The sequence below is a fragment of the Furipterus horrens genome, unplaced genomic scaffold (genome assembly GCF_987537825.1).
Source record: "Furipterus horrens unplaced genomic scaffold, mFurHor1.1.pri manual_scaffold_15, whole genome shotgun sequence".
Taxonomy (NCBI): Eukaryota; Metazoa; Chordata; class Mammalia; order Chiroptera; family Furipteridae; genus Furipterus; species Furipterus horrens.
Window position 1 is genome coordinate 26,783,278 of NW_028327185.1, and position 24,647 is coordinate 26,807,924.

General features: G+C 49.5%; 1 protein-coding gene across 1 annotated transcript in view; it reads left to right on the plus strand.

Moving 5' to 3' along the window:
• LOC149992561 (uncharacterized) overlaps positions 1–24,647 on the plus strand; it is a 60,805-nt gene that overhangs the window by 25,340 nt on the left and 10,818 nt on the right. The window lies entirely within an intron of this gene.

Here is a 24,647-nt window from a genome sequence, read left to right on the forward strand (position 1 = left end):
AAGGTAAAAGTCTTTGAGGTATTAGATCTCAGATGAACCTTAGAGATAGAGACTGGGGATGGGGATGCAAATGCTTGGGTAGAAAGGGTCAAATTTACCGTTAAATCCATTAATAAAAGCAACTGTTATGCCTGTACCACAGGGAGACCCCAGGCACAGGCCGTACCATTTCCTGGGACTCTGACCCCTCTGGAGTGGCCTGTGTGCTCGCTCTCTACCGGGATGAGAATGCATGGGGATATGAGACTTGCAGAAGCTTGTCTCTCTTCTTTCCCTCTATAAGGAGTAAGGGGACTCAATCCTTCCCTCCATACTCAGTGGGGCCCATGAATTACTCTCCTTGCCTGTCTAGGTGGGAAGCGAATTCAGGCACCCCTGTGGGAGAACTCCTAACATGTACTCCTACCAGAAATGCGAGCCACCTTCACAGTGGGGCAGACAACTATATTCCCCTCCGAATCCCCAGGGCAGAGGTCTGGTGGTATTGTGGGCAGAGGAGTCTGTGGAAAATCCTACCTGACAGGTGGAGTGGAACCTGTGCCCTGGTTCAATTGACTATCCCATTTACCCTAGATTTCCAAAACTGGCCCAGACTGCCCTGCTAGGAAAGAGGTCAGTGGCGCCTGGTGGATCCTTCGATCCTCCTATCTATATTGACGCCATTGGGGTCCCCAGAGGAGTTCCAGATGAGTTTAAAGCTAGAAATCAGATAGCAGCAGGGTTTGAGTCAGTGCTTTTCTGGTGGTCTACCGTTAATAAAACTGTTGATTGGGTAAATTATATTTATTATAACCAGCAGAGGTTTATCAATTATACTAGGAATGCTATAGAAGGAATCGCTCAACAATTAGATGGCACCAGTTGAGCGGCTTGGGAGAACGGGATGGCACTGGATATGACGTTGGCAGAAAAGGGAGGTGTTTGTGTAATGCTGGGGGGGAGCAGTGTTGCACCTTTATCCCTAATAATACAGCTCCTGATGGAACTATCGCTAAGGCGCTGCAGGGACTAACTACCTTAGCAAATGAACTAGCAGAAAACTCAGGCATCGAAAATCCCATAACAGGATGGTTAGGAAATTAGTTTGGCAACTGGAAAGGAATGATCTCATCAGCTCTCGTATCCCTCCTAGTGGTGGTGGCAGGCGTCCTCACAGCGTTAGGCCGCTGTATTATTCCACGGGTCAGAGGTTTAGTTCAGAGACTAATTGACACTGCACTAACTAAACAGATGCCAGCAACTTTTCATAATCTCCTCCTCCTAGAATTTTTGCTATGAGCGAGAAAGTCCAGAAATCCTCCTTAGATTTGAAGGGATAAATAAAAAGGTTTGAGTAGTCAATTCCCCAAGGGAAGATGGGGCTGGGGGGGGAGGCGGATTGTAAGAAACAAGGAAATAGTGACTCCCAAACCAGTAAAAAATTATTAGTAACCAAGAGCAAATATAATCAGAGTTAATGATATTAGCATATTTACAAAAGAGGCATGCTGAAGGGGGAGAGATAGTCATCACCAGACACAGGGAAAATGGGAGAAGGTAGTTGACAGCATTAGCATATTTAAAAATCACAAAAGGGGCATTTAGATAATCGTGTTAGATTGTAACTCCGGAATACCCAGCATGAAGAAACGGGGAGAGAAGAAGGGGGAGGGGGCGCAGGGGGCGCTTTAGATGCCTTAGGGATAAAAGCAGCCAGCCCCCTCTTTTGGCCGGCACCTTTGATCTGGCCCGGACCTGCAGGTCTGTGAATCAGCTGCCTAGGTTACTGCTGAAGTCCTGTGTCCCAGTGCTTTACCGGGAGCATTTCTCACACAGGCATCTCTAGAGGAGCAAAGAGCAAAATCCCTTTCAAGAAACATCTTAGGACGAGAAATACGAAAATGGGCCCAGTCACAAGGTTCACTGACCACGGGGAGTGGAGAGGGGCCGGTACCCCTCCTGGGTGGAGGGCTCCACCTGGAGCAAGAAGATGAAAGCGCCCTGGCCCGGCGACGGGGGGCGGGGGAGGGGTGGGCTGGGGGCCAAAGGAGAGGCCTGCCAAGAAGCCCCCAGCACCCGGTATTCCCAGGGTGTCTCCCATCCGAGTACTCACCAGGCCCCACCCTGCTTAGCTTCTGATATCAGAGGAGATCGGGCGGTGCAGGGCGGTGTGGCCGCAGACGGGAGGCGGCTTCCAGAGACCACAAGAGCCTGCGCCTCGCCTGCAGGCCCCTGTCCCCTCGGCCGCCCGGCGGGGCCGCGCCCCTGCCTCTCACGCCGCCCCCGAGCCCTCCACCTGCCCCTGCGCCACCGCTCAGGCCGCAGCGGGGAGGGCGGAGGCACCTCCTCCGAAGGGGACGTTTCCTCCCCGCCCCGCTGAAGCAAGAGCGAGCCCCGCCGCCCCCCAGCACAGAGGAAGCCGGGGAGGGGACGGGGCGCGGCGGCCTTCCCCGGCTCCGCCCCACCAGACGGGGGCTGCCGCGGCCGAGGCCGGCCGAACAGGACTTCTGGGCGGGGCGGACCAGGCGGGGGGCCTTCCCTCCGTCTCTGCTCCGCGGGCTCCGGCTCCCCTACAACTGGGGACCTCCTCCCTCGCGAGCGGGTCTGGGGGACACGGCACCTCCCAGCCCAGGGGTGCCCTGCGGCGGCGCGTGTGGTCGTCTTGCGTGTTTAAGTCGGGAGTGACCCCAGCACAGCGTGTTTCAGGGAAGGAGCCCGTGGAGAAGCTGGGTTGGAAGCCAGAGAAGAGAAGACGGCCGGCGAAGAACGGCCCCAGAGGACGTGGGCAGGGCCGCCATCGGTAGCACAGGCGCGGCGGGCAGAACGGGAGCAAGGTGAGTGGTTGGACTCTTCCTTCATTTATTGTTTCATTTACCGACCAGACAAAGAATACCTGTCTTGTAACAAGAATTGTGCTCGGTTCTGGGAATATAATAATGACCAAAATGATTATTTTTCTTGTCTTAAAAGAATATTTTAAAGTGAGAGTCAGACACTAAATATGAAAAGTATGGCTGAGGGAACTAAAAGGCATATAACAGGGAGGGAGGTCTATCTGAATTTGGGATCAGGAAGGCTCCCCTGAGTACATGCTGTTGGAGCTGAGCTGGAAGATGATGGGAATTAGGTACTGAGAAAAGGAGTGATCAAGAACCACATTTGACTCGTATGTGGGATAAAAAACAAAAAACAAACTCATGGATACAGACAACAGGATGGTGGTGACCACAGAGAAAAGGGGCATGGGGGGGGGGGGAAGAGGGTAAATGGGGTCAAATATGTGGCGATGAAAGGAGACTAGATTTTGGTTGGTGAGCACACAGTGCAACAGACAAATGATGTATAATAAAGTTATACACCTAAAACTTATAATGCTATTAACCAATGTTATCTCCATAAATTTTTTTTTAAGTGTTAGGACCCAGGGAGGTGCCTGGAACTGCTGGTAAATGAGGTGAGGAAGGCGGGCGGGCCAGACCATGCAGGAGCTTGGATGGTAGATTAAGAATTCTAGGGGAAAATTTTCAGGAAAAGAATTTGTACTTCAAAGTGGCTACTTTGCAGTATGAAAAAAGGGTCTGAGTGGAGTACGGTGGGCACTGGCAGAACCATTGGGGGGGGGGGAAGTGTTCCAGGAGGAGAATGGCAGGGCTAAGCGCCATGTGCATCATTGTAATGGGAACAGGGATCACTGTTCCGGCCTTCACGTTAGCCCTGGCACCTAGAACAGGGCCTGGCAGGTAGTGGGCACTCAGTAAATAGTTGTGAAAATGAAAATGAATGAATGTGAGCAGGAGCGCATAGACTTGAGCGTGCTCCAGGATTTGGGGCTGGCCTGAGTGGGTGAGTGGGTGGATGGGGGTGGATGTAGGTAGTACGGAAGGCATCAGGTTTCTGGTTTGTGTGTCCCTTTCCTCAGTGGTGGTGTCATTACTTGATGTCAGGGACAATGGAGAAGGAGGTTAAGGTTTTCAGGGGAAGCTCATGTTCAATTTAGGATGAGCTGGAGTAGAGGTTCTTTTCAGATATCCAAGAGAACATGTTCCTCTAGTCCGTTGTGCATATAGGCTGGAGCTCAGTGAATCCTTGTTGGAGACATAAATCTATATGCTGTGTTATCTAACTTAGTATTGACATACGGAACATTTATGGATAATGATTCAGTTTGGCTCTGCAGTGGAAGTGAGTGAAATTTAGACAAAAAATAAGATTATTGAAATAAAGAGGGTCAAAAACATACGGATGTTGGTTATTGAATGGAACACCCACATGGATGTTAAGTATTTCCAAGGAGATGGCAGGAGCTGAGATGTGAGAGGTAGATGAGTCAAGTGCCAGGGTCCCATGGACTGGGGAATAATAGATGGACCAGTAGGCTGAGACGTGGTCCCCAAGTGCTGTGAAGATGCACAGGTCAGGAGAAGGGTCCCAGTTTAAGCATAGAAGATTCGGGTTCCACTTTCTCCTAACTATGCAGCTTCAGCAAGTCATTTAGCAACCTTGAGCCTCTTTTTCTTTTCATGTTTGACAAGACAACAACAACAAAAAAGATGAGTGATATAATCACCCCTCTTCTGTCTGTGTCTACAGTGAGAATTAAGGAATATAATTTTTACCTACATATAGAATTGAGCACTATCAAAGTGGAAGGCATGGGTGCAGTTAGTTTTCACAGATGGGCTCTAATAAAATCCCCGAATATTCAGAAGATAAAAAACACACTCTGGACTGCCTTGGGCTATTCAAAATGTCTTTTGTTTTGTTTTTTCAATTATTTTTTTCCTGTTTAAATCCTCACCCAAGGATAAATTTATTAATTTTGGAGAGAGAGGGAGGGGTGGGGGCAGAGAAAGACAGAGAGATAGAGGGAGAGAGAGACAGGGAGAAAGGGAGAAACGTGCACAGGAAAGAGAAGCACTGATTGGTTGCCTCCCATACGTGCCCCAACCAGAGCCCCAACCTACAAACTAGGTAGGAACCCTGACCAGGGATCGAACCCTCAACCTTCTGTTGCATGGGACAATGCTCCCGCCAGCAGAGCCAACCAGTCAGGGCAGGAAGACGTTCTTGAGCTGGGGCTTGAAATAGCAGGTGGTGGATACAGACGTGTGTTAGAAAAAAATTAAGAAAATGCTGAAGACAAGAATTAGCTGCATGAGGTAGGAAATGAAGGTAGTAAGGGGCTGAGAAACAGGAAGGAAGTGGAAGGCTTGAGCAGCCAGCAGGATCTGTGAGGTGGGAGGCCAGGACAGTGGAACACGTCAGCGAGGGGTTGGAGGGAGGAAGCTGTAGACATGGAGAAGTTGGTTTATTTCAGAAGAATGGGGTGAGTTCCAGGTGGTGACAACTTCTGGGATTTATCCATTGCCAGAGTGGAGAGAAGGAAGTCTTGGAATCTATAAGCAGTACAGGGTGGGCGGAGTTGCCCCCTTGTACAGCCAGCAGGTTGGGGTTGGACAGTTGCCATCTCCTGATGGTCGTCTGAGTCAGGGGCAGCTAGGGGTGGGGGGAGTTGAAGGGACTTTCTGCTGATGACTCAGATGGGGGAGCAGGAGTTGATTCTGAGAACAGAGACGTTGCTAAGTTCCCGTCTACAGATAAGGGTTGGGTTAGGCAGCCCCTGACACCAGGAGCTCCTGGAGGGGCTTGCTAAAACCAGCCTTGCATCCCCAGAACCCAGGCCTTATGCCTAGAGTAAGGAGCATGCGTGTCCTGGGAGCAGGAAGGCAACGAGAGCCCTGTTCCCCTTCCTTCCTCTCGCAGCTCCAGCTCAGAGCCAGGGACCGCTGCATGGGTGAAGGCACAACGCAGACTCCAAGAAGCTTCCAGAGTGGGGACAGGCAGAGAGACGGGATCAAGAACGGGGGTGGAGACCTGAACATCCTGCATACCACGTGCTGCCATATCTACAACTTTGGTTGACAGTAGTGAGTAGGTGGCTCATTTCAAGTGAACAGGATTTCACGTATTTCCAGTTCCTGTGTGATGTGTGAAGAGAGTAGTTTATTTGAACGATTAAATCTATTCTATTTCTGACATCCTAGTTAAGACTTAGAGTATTCAGAAGACAGAGTCCAATTTCCACAGCTGCAGAAAATGGTAATTAACAATTGTCACCCAAGTGTTAACTATACAAAAGGAAGGACGAGTGGTGAAAAGAATGGAAACATCATTCATTGACTCATTCAGCACAGATTTCCTAAGCACCATTACATGTCAAGTCCCAGACATTTAAATATGCGTATGAGCTACTCTGGGAAGAAAGATAATTACACTGCAGTTAGCTTGGTGTTTTGCCACAGGTGGGTCAGAGAGAGTGAGGCAGAGATGCTGTGGCTGAGGAGTTGGGGGTCTCCCAGAGGAGGGAGTGTCAGTCCTGTAGAAAGCAGGTCTCCTCAAAGAGCCAGCCTGGGGTAAGCAAAGAAGCGGTGTCAGAAGGCAAATCAACAGCAGTGCTCCCTCTCTGGGAGCTCCGGCTGAGAAAGAGAAAGCACCGAACTGAGTGGTGGGCTTAGTGGTTCAGTCGTTCAGGGCATTCACTGTGACCTGAGCTCCTTATCTCATCACAAACCAGTGCCAGACTGCCCTGGGCCAGCGTGGGTCTGGGGACCACAGCATGAGTAGTGTCCTTAGGGACAGTGAGAGTCTTTCTGGGGAGAGGGACAGAGCGGAGCGCACAGAGACGGGCCTTGGCATGGCTGAGAAGCGGGTGGGGCCCCCACAGCAGCGTGTGCGGCCGCAGCTCAGAGGCCCGGGCTGGGGGCCTGCTCCGCAAGGGCCGAGCTGCTTTTAAAGCTAAAGAAGCAGAGACAGCCCGCTGCAGCCTCCTGGGAAAAGCCTTAACACAGCCTGCAGAACTCGGACAGACAGAGGGGTTGTTCCTTGCCCCCTGAGGCCAAAAGACCCCATTCCCGCCAGGACAGGTGGCATTGAAGAAGCACAGGGAACCCCAGGACCACCCCCAGGTTTGGTGTTTGAAAGCCTCAGTTCCTGCCTGCTGTCTGCTCAGATCCCCGTGGTGACAAGGGTTAGTGACTTTACAGGGAAAGGGCCGGGGAGTGGAGGGCGGGGGTGTCTGCAGCCCTTAGGCCTGAGGCCAGACTCGCCGTCTGCTGAAAGGGGTCCCACCGAGGGACCACACACCTCCCTCACTGTGGCCGGAAATGCCCCGTTCATGGGCCCATTCCTTGGAATTAAGCATGTTCTCTCTGATAATGACCTTTGAAAATCCAAGTGCTCTTGGGAAAGTGTAAAGGGAGGCTTTCCGTAGTTTTAAATCAAAATGACAATGTGGGCTCATTGGTTAACTCAGCATGCGATCCCACGCTCATGGAGACAAGTGGGGGTGGGGGTCGGTAAGCAAAACAAACAAACAAAAAAAGAACTCAACCAAACCAAAGTCACAGACCACACTGCATCCCGGCCTATCCCAAGAGTGTCCCCCAGGACACACCCTCATAGTCCATTTGTCCCTGAAGAACTTGTGCATTCTTGGGAGTCATGGAATAGTTCTCCAGATGTTGCAAATATGACTCACTTAAGTTTTTTCCAAGAATATTTCTCTCCCAGTTGCTTTCCCAGGAAATCTTCCTGTTGTTAGGCGTTCTAAGAAACAGGTCACACAGCTACCTCTCTGTTCACTCTCCTGCCTGGAACCCATGCTCGGAAGGGGAGGGCAGGGCTCTGCAATTCCGGGGGCACCTGAGCTGGGCAGGGGCCTCTGTGCGCAGGGTAGGCAGCGAGTAGAATGCAGCTGGTTTAAGAAAAAAATATCAACTATAGTAATATGGACTGAACTTAGAATACAGTTGCGCCTTCCAGCTAGGAGGGGAATTCCAGGAAACAGTGGTACCTTCTTGTCCCTGTGAGGTGAAGGACCCTGGGAGATCGGGGTTGATGCAGTAACCTCTCCCGGGCATGAAAGTGCGCAGCCTGGCCGGTCAAACCAAGGTGCTGAGCTTCGTCCTTCAGGGGACAGAGATGGATTGCAGTTTTGTGGAGGAAAGAGGAGAGGGAAGTGAGGCATCAATAACTGCCACCTGCTGTGTGCTCCTCCCCAGGCTGAGTGGTCTAAATACAGAAGTGAGAGTTTCCAAGGCCTCTTGTCTCCAGTGGACCAGGCACGACCCTGAATGGCACGTGGCTGTACGGACACAATAGTCCTTCCCTAGAAATTTCTATGCATGTGGTTTATTCTCCAGCTAAAAATTTTCAATAATTTATCCTCATTAAGTTATAAATATGTCACAGACATTGCTTTTATTATTATCTCACCCATTTTACAGGTTAGGCAATCAAAGCTTTGAAGATTTTATATGTTGTCCGAGATAAACATGTCAGTGGCGGAGCTGGAACTCAGACTCCAGGGTTTCTTTGCAGGAGCCACCTTCTTGCACTCCGGGCTCTGCCCACAATACGCCTCGTTTCTTACCTGATCTCTCCTCCTCTGGGCCAGCCCTCCAAACTGGGAGCCTCATCCTTTCCGAATTGTTTCCCTTCCTCCTCCTAAAGAGGTTCCCTGCTTTCAAGTAATTCTTGGTCCTCAGACCCCCAAAGAAAAGTACCGATTCTAAAACCCCAACGGAATCCCTGTAGCTACGCCTTTAAGATCTGTAACTGGCAAACACTCCACCTTCAGGTTAACGCCAGACTCTAAACTCTTACGACATTACAAAATTCCATAATGTCAACCACACATCTATCTTCTTAACCAACATCCCCCCACCAAAGACTATTTGCAAAAAATGTACACGTAATGGCTTTTTCTCTTGGTTTTTAGGTGGGGAAAGATCTTAAGTTGAGGACCATCTCTATAGATAATGAGTGAAAATCCTAACACCTTCCTGCTAACGGACACACATCGCCATTAGAAGACGCTGGCACAACGGAAACGGCCCCAGATTAGAGGACAGGAGGGCTGCGTGGCACCTGTTGCCCAGCCACCAACACACCTTTGGGCCCACACCCAGCGCTTCCTTCTCATAAGGCTCCACTTTCCCAGCCGTGCAATCGGGGGTCGGGGGGGTTAGGTGGTTTCTCAGAGTCTTCTCAGCTCTCCCATCCTGTCATCATAGACATCAAATATCAATGAGCATTTGAAGTGTCATAAGCACATTCTGGCAGGTTATAAATGTCCTGTTTGCTTGGCGGTAGCCATATTGCCTCCGAGGGTCTGCTGTATGTAAGGAGGGGAGCCTTGTTTCTCTACCTGCACAGCCCATCTTGCTTTCCAAGGCTGACGAGAAGAAAAAGCACACAGAGTGACTATCCAGTCTCTAATACCAGGCACTGTGTAGGGCACATAACAAGCATTAGAGCCTCGTTTCAAGGCTGAGGGGTGGAAAGGACCACCTCTATATGTATTCATTTATTTAGGAGATATGTCCTGCCATGGCCAGTGTGGCTGAATTGGAGCATTGTTCTGTGAACCAAAAGGGTCACTGGTGCGATTCCCAGTGAGGGCACACGTCTAAGTTGCAGATTCAATCTCTAGTTGGGGTGCTTAGAGGAGGCAACTAATCAATGTTTCTCTCTCACAGTGATGTTTTTCTCTTCCTCTCCCTTCCTCTCTCCCTAAAATCAAGAAGCATATTTTTAGAAATTAAAAAAAAAAAGAAATATGCCCCAATAGTGTCCAACATTCTGATGTTGTTTTAGGTGCTAGAGAGACAAGAGTAAACGAGAGAGACAAAACTGTGACATTGCATGAATACCAATTTATTCTACAAATATTTACTGAATACTTACCATATGCCAAACACTGAGGCAGGTGTGGGAAAGACCAGAGTGAACAACTCTCTGCCCTCATATTATTTACAGCTTGGCTGGCTGAAACAAAAAATGGACCACATTATAGCATAAGAGCACTCTGAAAATACCAACAGGACATATCACAGAGGGAAGCATACCTTGAACTTCATCTGGACAAATTCTGAGTTTCTGAAGCTGCTTGTGAATGTGACACATCTGAAATGATCTCTTGTTTTCTCAGGTACACTGACCTGGCTGCTTCTAGAACATACATTGAGGTAAGTAATAACATACATAGCATCTGCACTTGTATATCTTCATCTTTCTCCATCTTCCATTAGAAATCAATTTTTTGTCAATATTATTGGTCTCCTTTTGTGAGACAGCATGAATACACTCATTGTTCCAGCCCTATTCTCTGAGATATTGGATTGCAAATAGCCTTGGCTTCTCACTAACTCAGCATATTATGAGTTGCCTGCAGGCAGCAAGGTCAAGAAGAGACCATCATTTTTCTTTATTCAGCTCAATTTAAAACTACTGGAGAGCGATCCCATCTTGTATTCTCTTAAATCTTCACAAGATTCTGGAAGTGGACACAGTAGAGCCAGATGATTGATGTGCCTGGAAACTTTCCAAGGTCACATAAGTCTATATTTAAACAATTATTGGGGAAAAAATAAAGAATGTCCTAGTCGGTTTTGAGAAAGCCATCGTCGTCGTCGTCGTCGGCAGCCGTCCGTCTCGAGAGACGATGGCGTAGCTTCCTGAGAGTCTATCTGCACCGCCGAGAATGGCTGTGCAGTCCGATTCGGGAGTGACAATCCCTGCCGCACTTGTTACAGGTGAAGGCAGATGGCTGTTGTTGCTGCTGCTGACGCTGCTTCCGCCTCGATCTTTTCTGGGCCGCCTCCTCGTTGCGCGCAGCCTCTGCACGTGACGTACCTTGCCTGACCGCGAGCCTCCAGGCTAGGCGGTCGTCTGCTTGAACTTCCCATGTGTTGAGATTGATGGAGCATTGTGTCATGTCCTTTTTGCAGATGTCCTTGAACCGCAGTTTTGGGCGCCCTGTCATCCTCTTGCCTTCTGCTAGCTCGCCGTAGAGGAGGACTTTGGGGATACGGCCTGCATCCATTCTTTTGACATGGCCGAGCCACCTGAGGCGTCTCTCGCTAAGAACTGCATGCAAACTGCTCATATTGGCTCGCTTCAGCACCTCGGTGTTGGGGACCTTATCCTGCCAGGCGACATGCAGGACGCGTCGCAGGCACCTCATGTGGAAGCTGTTGAGTTTCCTTTCGTGCCTTGCGTAGGTGGTCCACGTCTCACTGCCATAGAGGAGAGTGCTGAGTACGCAGGCTTGGTAGATGCGCAGTCTGGTTTTCTCAGTGAGGCTGGAATTGTTCCACGCTCGCCGGTTCAGTCTGGCCATAACTGTGGCTGCCCTGGCGATTCTCCGGTTGACCTCCAAGTCGACTGACAGAGAGCTCGAGATGGTGGACCCGAGGTAAGTGAAGTCGTTGACAACCTCCAGGGTGTATCCGTCAATGGTGATGCATGGGGGAGTCCCCGTGCCTTGAGCCATAACATTCGTCTTCGTCAGGCTGATGGCTAGTCCGAACTCCTTGCATGCGTGGGAAAGGCAAGTGACTAGCTGCTGGAGTCCCTCTTCGGAGTGTGATGTCAAAGCTGCGTCGTCGGCGAAGAGCATCTCACGGATGAGCACCTCTTTGACTTTGGTCTTGGCTCGTAGACGGGCCAGGTTGTAGAGCTTGCCATCGGATCTGGTGTGAATGAAGACACCCTCGCTGCAGTCCTTAAAGGCGTATTGGAGGAGCATGGAGAAGAAGATTCCGAACAGCGTAGGCGCGAGGACGCAGCCCTGCTTTACTCCGCTGCTGACTGGGAAGGCCTCAGAGGTTGCGCCGTTGTAGGACACCGTGCTGTGCATGTTGTCGTGAAAGGACATGACCACAGCAAGCAGATGTGGTGGACAGCCAATCTTCCGTAGCAAGCTGAAGAGTCCGCTTCGACTGACCAGATCAAACGCCTTCGTGAGGTCAATAAAGGCGAGGTAGAGTGGTTTATGCTGCTCGTGACACTTCTCCTGCAGCTGGCGTAGGGAGAAGATCATGTCCACTGCTGATCGGCCAGCTCTGAAGCCACACTGGGACTCTGGGTAGACGTGGGAAGCAAGGGTCTGCAGGCGGGCAAGAGCGACCCGGGCGAATACTTTGCCGACGACGCTGAGGAGAGAGATGCCCCGGTAGTTGTTGCAGTCGCTGCGGCCTCCTTTGTTCTTGTACATGGTGGTAATGTTGGCATCTCTCATATCCTGGGGGATGTAACCCTCCTTCCAGCAGAGACAGAGTAGATGGTGGAGCGGCTGTAGCAGGACTGGTTTCCCGCTCTTTAGGATTTCTGGAGGGATTCCGTTGCTTTCCTGTGAATAGCAGTGGCAGATCCCGATTTCAGAAGTCACTTTGACTGGAAGTGTCTTGAGTTGCCATCAGCAAAGTGGGGGAATTAAGAGAAGCCGCTTATCCCACTGGTATGCCTGGGAGCAGTTGTCTAGGAATCAGTCCTTGTGCTGTGGGGCCTGGGTGAATTTGCTACATAAGGATGGAGAGCAGCCAGGTCCAGCCCCAAATCACTGGGCAGGTGGGCAGGAGATCTGGCCAAGATATGTCCTGGCCCTTTGGTCACCAGCGTCGATTTGGGTCAGCTAGCATGGCCATGAAGCCTTTTACGGTGCAGAGGTTTTCCCATATTTAAGTCAAAGGAGCAGTTGACATGCTCGGGAATATTCATTGAAATGGTGGTGCCATTCATAGCAAACTGTAATTGCTGTGTGCCAGGCCACTATTAACTCATTTATATTCACAGCAGCCTTATGAAGTAGAAAAATTAGAAAACTGAAATGGAAAGAGATCATTGTAACTTGCCCAGGGGCAGTATAGTTAAGGGGAAGACCTGGGATGCAAACCCAGACAATCTGACTCAGGGCCTCCACCTTCCACTGTTTCCCACGCTAACCGGAGTCAGATCAGGGGGCCTTTTTGGATGCTAGATCTCTGGCTGTGTGTGGCCCTTGGCCCCTCGTGTGCAGGGGCAGGGGCTGTCCTGCCAGAAGTGTGTGTGTGTGTGTGTGTGTGCTGGGAAGGGTGTGGTTGGAGGATGAGGCTTGGGCTGAACTTCCTTAGATCTCTTGTCCCTTTTGTTCCTACCTGTTTTTAGTGGAAGCACTGCTTTTTGAAGAACAGGGTGTGACCCTTTCATGCAAAGCTGTTGCCCCAGAAATTTGTCCCCACGCATTCTCTAGCATTCCTCCCTTTGCCACAAATGGCATCATGTTCCCCAAATCCCATGGCCATGGACTCCTTGTCAGGACCAAACGGGGAAGAAGCTTTTTAAAATGTCACTTTCCCTCTCTTTCTTTAGCTGCTGCAGTCCAGAGGGGGGTAGCCTTAAGCAGGGCACGTGTGTGCGCAGAGGAGTGAGCGGGCAGCCGAGTTGGGGAGTGAGGGGAGAACGAAGAGCAAGCCATCAGCTGTGTGTCTTTGCCCTCTCTGTGCCTGGGGTCTAGTGAGTTCTGTGGGGGGGGGGTGGGGGGAGGTGGAATTCATACAACATAAAATTAATTATTTTAAGGAGTACAGTTCAGTGTAGTTAGCGCTTCACAGTGTTGTGCAAACACCACCACTCTAGTTTAAAACATTTCAGCACCCCAAAATAAAGACCAGCAGCAATTCGGTGGTTACTCTCTGTTCCCCACTCCCAGTTTACATCAGCCACCAATCTGCTTACTGTCTATGGGTTTACTTCCTGTGGAAATTTCATCAAAATGGGATCATAGTATATCTGACCCTTTGTCTGGCTCCCTGCACAGCATGTTTTCAGAGTTTATCCATGTGGTAGCATGAGTCAGTACTCATTGCATTTTATGGCTGACTAATAGTCCACTTCAAGGTACATTTTGTTTTTCTGTTCATCTGCCAATGGACATTTGGGGTGTTTCCACCTTTTGACTGGTGTCAGTAGTGGTGCTGGGAACCCCCGCTGTCAGCTTTTCTGGGTGCAGACCTGAGGTGCAGTTGCTGGGCCCGGTGGTAGCTGCGTTAGTGCTGTGTTTTGAATCAGCGCTTCAGGCCAGGCATCAGCACTACATGCTGTTGTGTGGGAGGACAGTGGAGCAGGTGCAGGAGGGAGTGGTGGAGCCTGGGTGGGCTGCCCAGAGTTCAGTGCTCCTCATCTGGGGGGGTCCAAGATGGAGACGTGGGGCCCAGGGCCACCCTCAGGGGCGCAAGCACTGTGCGTGGCTTTGAGGTGGTGGCAGCTGTGGCTGTGCGCAGGGGTGGCTGAGCCGCTCAGCTTCATCTCCTCCTTCTCTTTTTCTTTAATGTGAAGATCAGCTGAGCTGCCAACAGGGAGCTAAGTTGGGGCTTGATATTGTTGGGAAGGGGGCTGAGGAGGAAGGGACTCGAAGGCCAGACAGCGTGGGGAGACTCTGGTGCACTGCAGAGGGGTGAGGTGCGCGGGGAGCTGCTGGTGAGAGGGCCGGTGGGGTCGGACAGAGGGAAGAGGCCGTCTCTGGCCTGTTAGCCACTTCATTACTGGTTTTCACACTTTATTTCTCCAGCCGTAGAACGTGGGACCCCTGAGACGTGATGGGGAGCTCGTGTATGTGAAAGCTGGGAGGAGGAGTGGCGCTGCCTGTGAGACCACCCATGCTCTGCCGTGGCCTTTGAAGCACAGCCCCTAAGAGTCTTCGCTGTTCGAGAAACAATGATGAACCCTTGCGTTAATATTTTTTACTATAATGAAATATTTTATATGTACAGAAGAGCATTGAATAGCATATATGTACAATATATGTACAGTATTCCTGCAGAATGCCCAGGGTATTGGTGTTTCTGCCTTAGTAGCTGGGATCCAGGGAAGGGGCCCCACAAGCAGGTGTCACCTGCATAGAGTTTAGCCCCCTCTTGAGCCCGCCTCTCAACGGCAGAGGTTTGCTTTGACAGGAAGGTTTCTGGGCTTGGTGTGTGGAGGAATCTGTTCATTTCTAGAGGGGCTGTGACACAGCTGCCGGGGGCAAGTCTGGAGTGAGATGTGGCCTTTTAAGGTAGTGCTGAGAAAGGACGCTGAGTGGGGACCTGGAGACTGACCTGAAGGCTCGTTTGTGTTTGGTCTGACAGAGAACCAGGGAAGTGGGATCAGGCTGGGGCAACCCTACTAATAGATCAGCGAGAGAAGCAGGGGTGTTGTGGGGGCAGGACAGGACAATTATGACCTGGGGCCGAGCCACTGTGGGGGTGGGGCAGTTGCCTAGGTCAGTGGGCCTCCACTTTTTGTTCTCTGGACCCCTTTTAGTTCTCGATTATTGAGGCCTTCAAAAGGCTTTTGTTCATGTAATATGGTATTCACTACATTAGAAAGTCAAACTGAGAAATTAAAAGTTTCTTAATTTATTTAAACATAAACCTGCTACATGTTCACATATATAGCAGTTGCATTTTGAAAAGTAGCTTTTCCAAAACAAATAAAATTTTCTTTGAGAAAAGTCATATAACTTTACCTTTTTTCCAAATCTCTGCAACATCTGTCATAATGAAAGACGCTGGATTCTCATATCATCTGCATTTAATCTGTCGCATGATCGAGTCCTACAGCCTCTGGAAACCCTACTCTATATTAGTGCAAGAATGAGTGTGAAAAAAGCAAATGATGACTTAGTACTTTTATAAAAATAGATTTGGCTCACAGACCCCAGGAGGGTCTCTGGGACTCGGGCCGTTTTCATGAAGGCCCGAATGCCTTGATAGGAGCCTCGGTGAGTATGCCTGTCATTTTGGAGTTGGTGCAAGTGCAGAGTCTGGGCTGACACCCGAGTGAGGTGTCACATGGAGAGTAACAAGGGGGCCACTGCGAGGAATGCCTGCTGTCTCTGGCAGCCCACCTTTCCTACCACCGAGAACTGTCTGAGGCACAATGAAGTGCTAGGAAGGTGTACAGCATGTGGTAGGGAGTCCATGTGCAAACAATGGGGTAGCGTTTATTCTTCTGACGGTTAGAGGCCTCTGAGACTTGGAAAAGGAAGTCGCTTTGCATAAAAGATATTTACCACTGTGCTCTGTAGCTTTCAGAAGGGAGGAGTCAGAGATGACTGGAATGTTTTAGGATGGAGGCTGGAGCAGCTACTGGGCCTGCCCGGTTGCCCATGTAGGGCTTGGGAGGCAGCTGAGGATTTACAGCCTGGGTCAGGCCCTTCTCCTGGCCCTGCCACTGATTTACTTCGTGGCCAGAAGGCAAGATGACCCCAGTCCTTTCATCTGTTCACTGAGTGGTGCATGATGATTTCTAAGCCCCATCCCCATTCCTGACCTGGAGCTTGGTGTTCGGACACACGAGTAAGGCATGGGGGTAGCCGGGTGGAGTGCCCCTCTCCCTGGAGATAGAGGGTTGGGACGAGGGTCGGAAGTCACGGTGGAGGGGGAGATTTGGATTCCTTGGTCTAGGAGTGATGGTGGAGGCCTGCTCCCTCTAAACATGTGGCACAAAGTGGATTCAGAGGAATCTTGGAGAGGTGACACGTTGGGATTTTTAATTCTATTTTTGGAGAAGCTCGGATCAACCCTGAGAATCTGCCTTGGGAAAATTGCCTGTTCTCTTTGGAATTCAAATGCTCCTTAAGTCCTGGCCCTTGGATTTGGTGACTGGACAGGAATTTTTATGTGTCTAATGTTAATGAGAGCTATCCCCATGGAGTAGGACCTTTTAGTTACACTACTATTTTTGTTAAAGAAAACATATTTCCTACTCCTTCTTCCTTTCCTGTTCCCTCCTCCTGCCTCTGCAGCCCTTCCCCGTCCTTGTTGGTTCGGAAGTCTTTGTGGAAAGGCCTGTGTAGGTTTCCTCTGACAGGTTTTCAGCTTGAGCCTGGTCTGTGTAGCTGGAGCTGCCCAAGCCCCAGGCTGCTTATAAGGAACCTCTCAGGACCTCCCTCCACCTTTCCAAACCCTCTTCAACCCTTTTTCCTTTATTTTTGTTGGCTTTTCAGGAGCTAATTGTCTGAACTTGAGACTGATAATGGTATTTACTTGTTTGGTTTCTTAATTAAAGGAGGTTTAAAAACAGTCAGCAAACTTACAAGGATGTTAATAGCCACCAAAAGGTGGAAACAGCCCAATCTGCAGCAAGTGGGGAATGGATAAAAAATAAAAGTGTCGCATCTGTGCAATGAAGTATTATTCGGCCATAAAAAGGAATGAAATATTGACAGATGCTAGACATGGGTGAACCTTGAGAACATTATGCTTAATGAAATAAGCCAGTTGCAAAAGGCTGCATAGCTTCTGATTCCATTTACAGGAAATGTCCAGAAATTATCAAGCACCACTCAGTGAGTGAACAGAACTCTAGAGGCAGAAAGGAGATCAGTGGTTGCCAGGGACGAGGGTGGGGGTGGGGCACAGAGGGTTTGGGAAATGGTAGCTGAAGAGTATAGGGTTCCTTTTTGAGGTGACGAAATGTTCTAAATTCATTGTTGTGATGGGTGCCCCACAAACTATTGAATTGTACATTTTAAGTGGGTGTGTCGTATGGTATGAGACTTATACCTCAAAAAACTTACAGCCCTAAATAGTTATTCCCCTCACCTCATTTTGGGTTTGTGCTCATGATTCACATTATGCCAGACTGGTACAGGAATAGCGCATTCTGTTGCACTTCACTTTATCGTGCTTCCCAGAGACTGTGTGTTTTTATCAATTAAGGCTGCAGCAAGCATGCAGCAAGCAAGTCTATCGGTGCCACTTTCCTATTAGCATTTGCTAATTTCATGTCTCTGTCACATTTTGGTAATTCTTGCAATATTTCAAACTTTATTATCATCATATTTGTTATAGTGATCTGTGATCAATAATGTTGCTACTGTAATTGCTTTGCAGCAGCAGAAACTCTGCCCGCATAGAATGGGGGATTTAATCAGTGAATATTTTGTGTGTTTGGTTGTTCTACTGACCTGCCGTTCACGCATTTCTCTTCTTCTTCAAAGTTGTCCCTCAGTCTAGTAGTGACATGTCTATAGGAAGGGGATTCAAGGGAATATTGGGTAGGTCTCAAGTGACACATTGGAATTCTAAATGTTTTGGGGGGAAGCATCACACAACAATATTGCAATTAGGCCAATACGTGTTCAGGTGAAAGGCAGAGTCACACGTCTCTCACTTTACATCAAAAGCTAGAAATGATTCAGCTTAGTGAGGAAGGCGTGTCGAAAGCCAAGCGAGGCGAAAGCTAGGCCTCTGGTGCCCAACAGCCGGGTTGTGAGTGCAAAGGAAAAGGTCTTGCAGGAAATTAAAAAGTGCTACTCCAGTGAATACATGAATGATAAGAAATTGAAACAGCTTCATTTAAGCCAAGAAGGAGAAAATTTTAGTGGTCTGGATAGAAAAGCAAAGCAGCCCCAACATTCCCTGAGGCCAAAGCCTGGTCCAGAGCGAGGCGCTAACTCTCTTCAATTCTGGGAAGGCCGAGCGAGGGGAGGAAGCGGCAGAGGGGAAGCTGGAAGCAGCGGAGCTGGTTCCTGAGGCCGAAGGAAGAAGGTGTCTCTGTAACCTGACGGCGCAAGGGGAGGCGGCCGTACCGGCGCGGGAGCCAGAAGATGCGGCTGAGGTCATTAGTGAGGGTGGTGACATGAACGGCGTATTTTCAGTGCAGACAAAGAAGCCTTATACTAGAAGAAGACACCATCCAGGACTTTCATAGCCAGGCAGGAGAAGTCAAGGCCTGGCTTCAAAGCCTCAATGGACAGGCTGACTCTTTTGTTAGGGGCTAAAGCAGCTGGTGACTCTAAGTGGAAGCCAATGCTCACTTTCCGTTCTGAAAACCCCGGGACCCTTAGGAGTTATGCTAGCTCTGCTCTGCCTGTGCTCCGTAAACGGAACAGCGAAGCCTAGATGACAGCGCAGCTGTCTACAGCATGGTTTACTGAACCTTCTAAGCCCACTGTGGAGACTTCTGCCCAGGGAGACACTCCTTTCAATGTCTTACTGCTCAGTGACGACGCACCTGGTGCCCCAGGAGCTCGGACGGAGGGAGGAGGACAGTGAGATCAGTGTCGTTTTCACGCCCGCTAACACAACACCCACGCTGCAGCCAGGGACCAAGGACTAATTTCAACTTCCGTGTCTTATTATTTAAGAAATGCACTTTGTAAGGCTACAGCTGCCGTAGATAGTGATTCCTCTCATGGATCTGAGCAAAGTAATTGAAAAGCTCTGGAAAGGACTTACCATTCTAGATGCCTTTCAGATATTTGTGATTCATGGGAAGAGGCCAGAATGTCAACATTAACAGGATTTTGGAAGACATTGATGCCACCCCTCACGGATGACTTCGAGAGGCTCAAGACTTCGGTGGAGGAAGTAACACGTGGTGGAAAGAGCAAGAGAAGGAGAATTACAAGCGGAGCCTGGACACGTGACTGAGCTACTGCAATCTCATGGTGGACCCTGAACGGGTGAGCAGTTGCTTCCTGTGGACGAGCAAAGGAAATGGTTTCTTGAGATGGAATCTGCTCCTGGTGAAGATTTTGTGAAGATTGTTGAAATGATAAAGGATTTAGAACATAATGTAAACTTAATTGATAAAATAGTGGCAGGATTTGAGAGGATTGACTCCAGTTGTTAAAGAAGTTCTCCTGTGGGTAAAATGCCATCAGGATAGTATTTCGTGCTACAGAGAACTTGTTCATGAAAGAAAGAGTCAATCGATTCAGCAAACTTCATTCTTGTGTTCTTTTAGGAAATTGCCACCCCAGCACCCACCACCCTGATCAGGCAGCAGCCATCAGCATTGAGGCAACACCCTCCACCTGCAAACAGATTATGACTCATTGAAGGCTCAGGTGATGCCTAGCATTTTTTAGCAATAAAATATTTTTAAATTAAGGTATTATTAGCTATAATGCTGTTACACAGTTAATAGTTATGTAAACATAACTTTTCTATGCTCTGGGAAACCAAAATATTCAGGGGACTTGACAAATTCATTTCCCATCCCCGTGTCTTTTCCTCTTTGGCATTTGGTGCCCATGTGTAGCTTACGCCACAGATGCTACCACCGTTCTACTCTCTGTCTTGGTCACCCTGGGTCCCCAGGAACGTGCTGTGTGGGCCTGCACTCTCTCACACACACTTACTTGTGCATGTGCACACCCGCGCGCGCGCACCCACACACAGCTCGGGGTTCAGGCGTGGTCAGATGTGTGGCAGCATTGGTGGAACAGGTTCTGTGCCAAAACCAACAGGCCGTCAGATAACATCACTTAGAGTTCTGGTCCGTGTTTCACCAAATATGTGTTGAGTGTCTTTGTCTCCACGCTGTGCTGCTTTTGCTTGAGCAGAGGGGTGGGACTGTCAAGAGCTTGTTCTTCGGTTTGGGGCTTTTGTGGTAGCTCTGGAGGAGTGGGCCTTGAAGACACCAGGCCTTGTGGAGTTCTTGGGATGTGCCCTTCTTGGTATGTCTTTGAACCCCAGAGCCCTGACGCACTGCCAGGTGGGGGCAGCACTGTGTGTAAAAGCCCTGCCACAGGCTCTGGAGGGCATTTCGAATCTCTCAATGTACCCGCTGACCTTGCGCTGGCTCTGTCGTGCTGCTTTTCCCTGGCTTTCATTTCTGAGGTTGGTCCTTTGCTCATTCCTCATGGACGTCTCACCCAGACCCTGCCTCTCAGTTCCATTGTGTGGGGTTCCTTTCCCTTTGCTGCGCTTTGTGTGCCTTTGTTTCATCGTGGGTGTTATCAGTGGCTTTGTCATCTTTGTCTTACCGGCCTTTGGCAGCAAAGGTTGATAGTCTGCATTTCTTCAGAGTTCCAGGGCCGCATGTCCTGGCATAATTACTGGAGTCCCTGTTCATTCCCCCAGTTGTACCAATTTGGATCGTAAATTTTAGGATTACCCTACTTATGAGGCTCTCCTTTCCCTGGGGTAGGGCAGAGGTGTGAGCCTCTGCTCACACTTACGTCTTTGTACAAGGAGGAGGCACTCCTTTTGGAAAAGAGCCCCACTGTCTCTGTCAGCTCCTTAACACCCATGGGGACCGACTGGTCTGGGTGGGCAGCCCCATGGAAGGGTGGTCTGTGGTTGATGAGTTCCGTAGAGGGGCCACACACAGGCCGTAGGGCTCAGCTTCAAGGGGGCTGGGGACGGCTCTGAGTGATGTGCTTGTCAGGAGTGGACTGCCCAGGAGAACATTCCGCGTGGGAATGTACTTGCTGCTGGGATGGCTCGGGCCCTCGCCGTCAGGAGTGGCTTACTGACGTTGAGAGGCCGTGTCGGGTATTAAGGGCCAGATATGGGGCCAGGTGGCCTTGGCTCGTACCCTGGCTCTGTGGCCGTAGGTGGCTTAATCTTTCTGTGCACCTCCGTTTCCTCGTATGTGTAATACAGTGATGTAGTAGTGGTATATACCCGATAGGTTTCTTGTGGAGATTGAGGAGTAAGTGATGTGAAGTATTGGGTTGGCCAAGAAGCCCGTAAAATGAAAGACACATTTTTCATTTTCACCAGTAACTTGATTGATTTGGATATTTTGAGTATGTTGGTTGTCTCCCACTGTTGGCTTCTAGTGGGTAGGGGCCAAGGGTGCTGCTAAATATCTTCCAGTGCATAAGGCAGCCCCACAGCAAAGAATTATTTGGCCAAAATGTCAGTAGGACAAGAAACTTCACAAACCACTTCTGACACATTCGGTCGGTCACAGCACCTTCTCCATGCGCTGCACAGATCTTATTTCTTTTTTGTGTGTGTTTCAGTTGCGTTTTTACCTTTGTTGAAATAATAAAGCATAATACGCCAAAAATGCGTATTTTCTTCCATCTTCAATATTAAAACTGCACAAAAATTCATCAGTTGTGTTGTTCTTTTTAAATGCACGCTGATATGACAGCTGTCACAATATGATCTAACAAAATTGTTTCGAATGAAGTTAAAGTCAAATAAGTGCTGCTAGAGCCATCGTATGGAAAAAACTAAATGAAGTTTTTGGCCAGCCCCAAATGTGGAGCCTTATAAGCCATGGGTGGTGTTAGCTGATGACAGCGGGGTATAGGACCAATGTGACTAAGACAGGGAACCAATGGGCGTTTTAAACAGACTACCCAGCATGCTCACTTAGATCAAGTGTGTGTTCTCTAGGCCACACAGATGATGCTTTCTGCCAGCTGGCAAACGGTAGCCTTTTCTTACTGTGGAGGCTGGACTTTTCACTCTGGTCACATGGCTCTGGGTCCTGATCATGTTGAATCATTTACAGAGGCCATGGCATAATTGTGAGCATCTTTGCGTTGGCCAGTTGTTCTCTGCTGACTTTTGGAGGCAGGTGACAGGCCCTGGAAACCTGTGTTAACAGATGGTGCCCGCATTGAGGGATATAGTTTGGGTTCAAAACAGGATGGTATTATCCAGGGCTTGAGATCCTCCAGCATGATTTGGTTCATGTGGCATTGTGGGACAGGTTTGTGTGTGGCCTGTCAAAGAGTCTGTAGTGATGGCCAATGCTTATTGGCCCTGGCAGGTTTGTTCTAAAAGAGAAGTCCCAGTTTCCTGGGGCTCATGGCCCTAGTGGGCTTGGTCAAGGTGTGTGCTGACCACTGGTGTGGGAAGAACTTCCCTCTTCAGTGTACTTGGGCTTAGAACTGTCAGGTTCTCTTGCCCTCCTTCTGGGTGGCCACAGGACACAGTTAGGCCTCGGCAGGGGTGCAACCCAAGACTGGGCTTTGACATGTGCTCCCATCTCATTTTACTGACTTATATCTAAATGCCCCAGAATACAGGTGACCTTGAACTCTCCTGTGATTTACCAGCTTATAAAGATGGCCAGATGGCTGCTAACCAGGCATTGTTTCTCCTTTTGGAATCAAAATGTAGAAACTATTCAACAGCCTGCTTGCTGTGAGTGTGGAAACGTTTCCACAGAAACTCTTGGAAAAAAGGGAAGGGCAAGGAACAACCTCAAAACCATAGAAAATATATTACTTGTGATTTATACACATTCTTCCCGTAGATCTTTCAATGAACTCTCCACCAAAGCGCCATTGGCCTCCTACTTAATCCTTGAGTGCAGCTGCCCAACCCCCACCTTTGGCCCAGAGAAACTTATTTGCCCCAGCAATTTCCCTAGAGCTGGGATACTTGGTCCCTTCTGGTATGGATCCTTCTTCAGGCCTGTGAGGGACTTTTCCTTTTGAAGAGCTTTCATGAGGACAGTTACTCTGCTTGGAATTCCGGCATTCAGGCTGGTGCGAGGCAGCTTGTGTGGGCTTTGCATACGCTGCTCTTGCCCGTGGAGTCGGGAGCCCTGGGCTCCAGTCCCTGTGAATTGGCCTCTGCAGTCCTGTCCATCACACTGTCTGGGACCCCCAGTTGCCGTCTCCACAGAAAGGCCCACTCCCCTGGACTCCGGTAGCCCCCAAGCCCTATTCCCAGATTGGTTTGAGCGGCAGCTGTATGGCGCCGGGATGTATGTCTCTGATTCTGAGGCATTCGTGTCTGACGTAGCTTTTAAAAATATGGAAAGGATGTGTGTATTTTTCTATGTTGTAGATGATGAAACTGAGGTTCACAGGGATAGTGTCTTGCATTGGGCCATACAATGACTAAATCATAGAACCAGGACTTGGACTTGGGCCTCCTGGTTTCCAGGCCCAGCCTTGACACTACTGAGCTGCTAAGTCATGCCATTGGTGGAGAGTGGCGTATCGGGTGCCATGTAGCAGCATTACTTTACAAAAATCTGTAAAAATAAACAAAAAGCTCCCGAGACTTGTTCATGATCCTGACAGTTAAGACAATAGTTGTTTGCTTGTTGATTCTCAGTCTTTCTCCATTTGTATGCATTTGATAAACAGAGACCACGTTTTCACACCCCATCCTGGTTGCTTGTTCCCATGTCAGTCCTCACTAGACCTAGAGCCCCTTGGGAGAGGGGCTGTGTGCGCTTCATGTCATTATCCCTGAGGCCTTGGGTGAGTCCAGCTTCAGAGCAGCTCCTGGGGACATTCTGCTGAATAGCTCTAGAAGGTGCCTGTCACCCAGGAGAACGAAGTCATCTGGCTCTGTGCAGGAAGCCCTGGCTTGATGGAATCCTGTGGGCCATACTCTGGAGGGTTTCTTGAATTCCTTAGTTATTTGTAATTAATAGCTGTGTAATTGAGTGAGTCAGCCCTGGCTGGTTTGGCTCAGTGGATTGAGCGTCGGCCTGCGAGCTAAGTGTCGCTGGTTCGATCTTCCAGTCAGGGCACATCAGAGAAGGAAAACTCTGACTCCAAAAAACCTCCGCTGCCTTGCGGCATACCTCTTCAGGGGAAAGGCTAAGGGAGTAAACCCCGACAGAAAATCCGGAGCCGGAGTCCCTAAGGCGGTTTGACGTTGTAGTCAACACCGGCAACTCCTGCGGCGCACCTGAAGCCAAGCTGTATTGACTCCGTCTTTCCCTTGGATCCTTCAGCTGCGAAGAGGGGGGGTCTGCTGCATGGGCAACAGCAGACCCTCCATATCACCCTGCCCAGGCTCTGTAGCTTCAGCTTCACTGGAGACCACTCCAGCGTCATCGTAAGATGTCGATTCAACACGGGAGGAGACAGATACCGTGTCACTCCCGAGTCGGATTGCACAGCCATTCTCGGCGGTGCAGATAGACTCTTAAGAAGCTACACCATCGTCTCTCGAGACGGACGGCTGCCGATACATAATTGAGTGAGTTGATAAATTACCATTCATTTAGCCATTTTCGCTATGGGACATCGAGTTCCTCCCAAATCATGAGTGGAACTTTTTTCTTCTGTCTGTGGTGTTTCTTTAGGCTCAGTTTCTGGTCATGGGGTTCCTGGGGCAAGAACGTGGAAATGTCAGTGT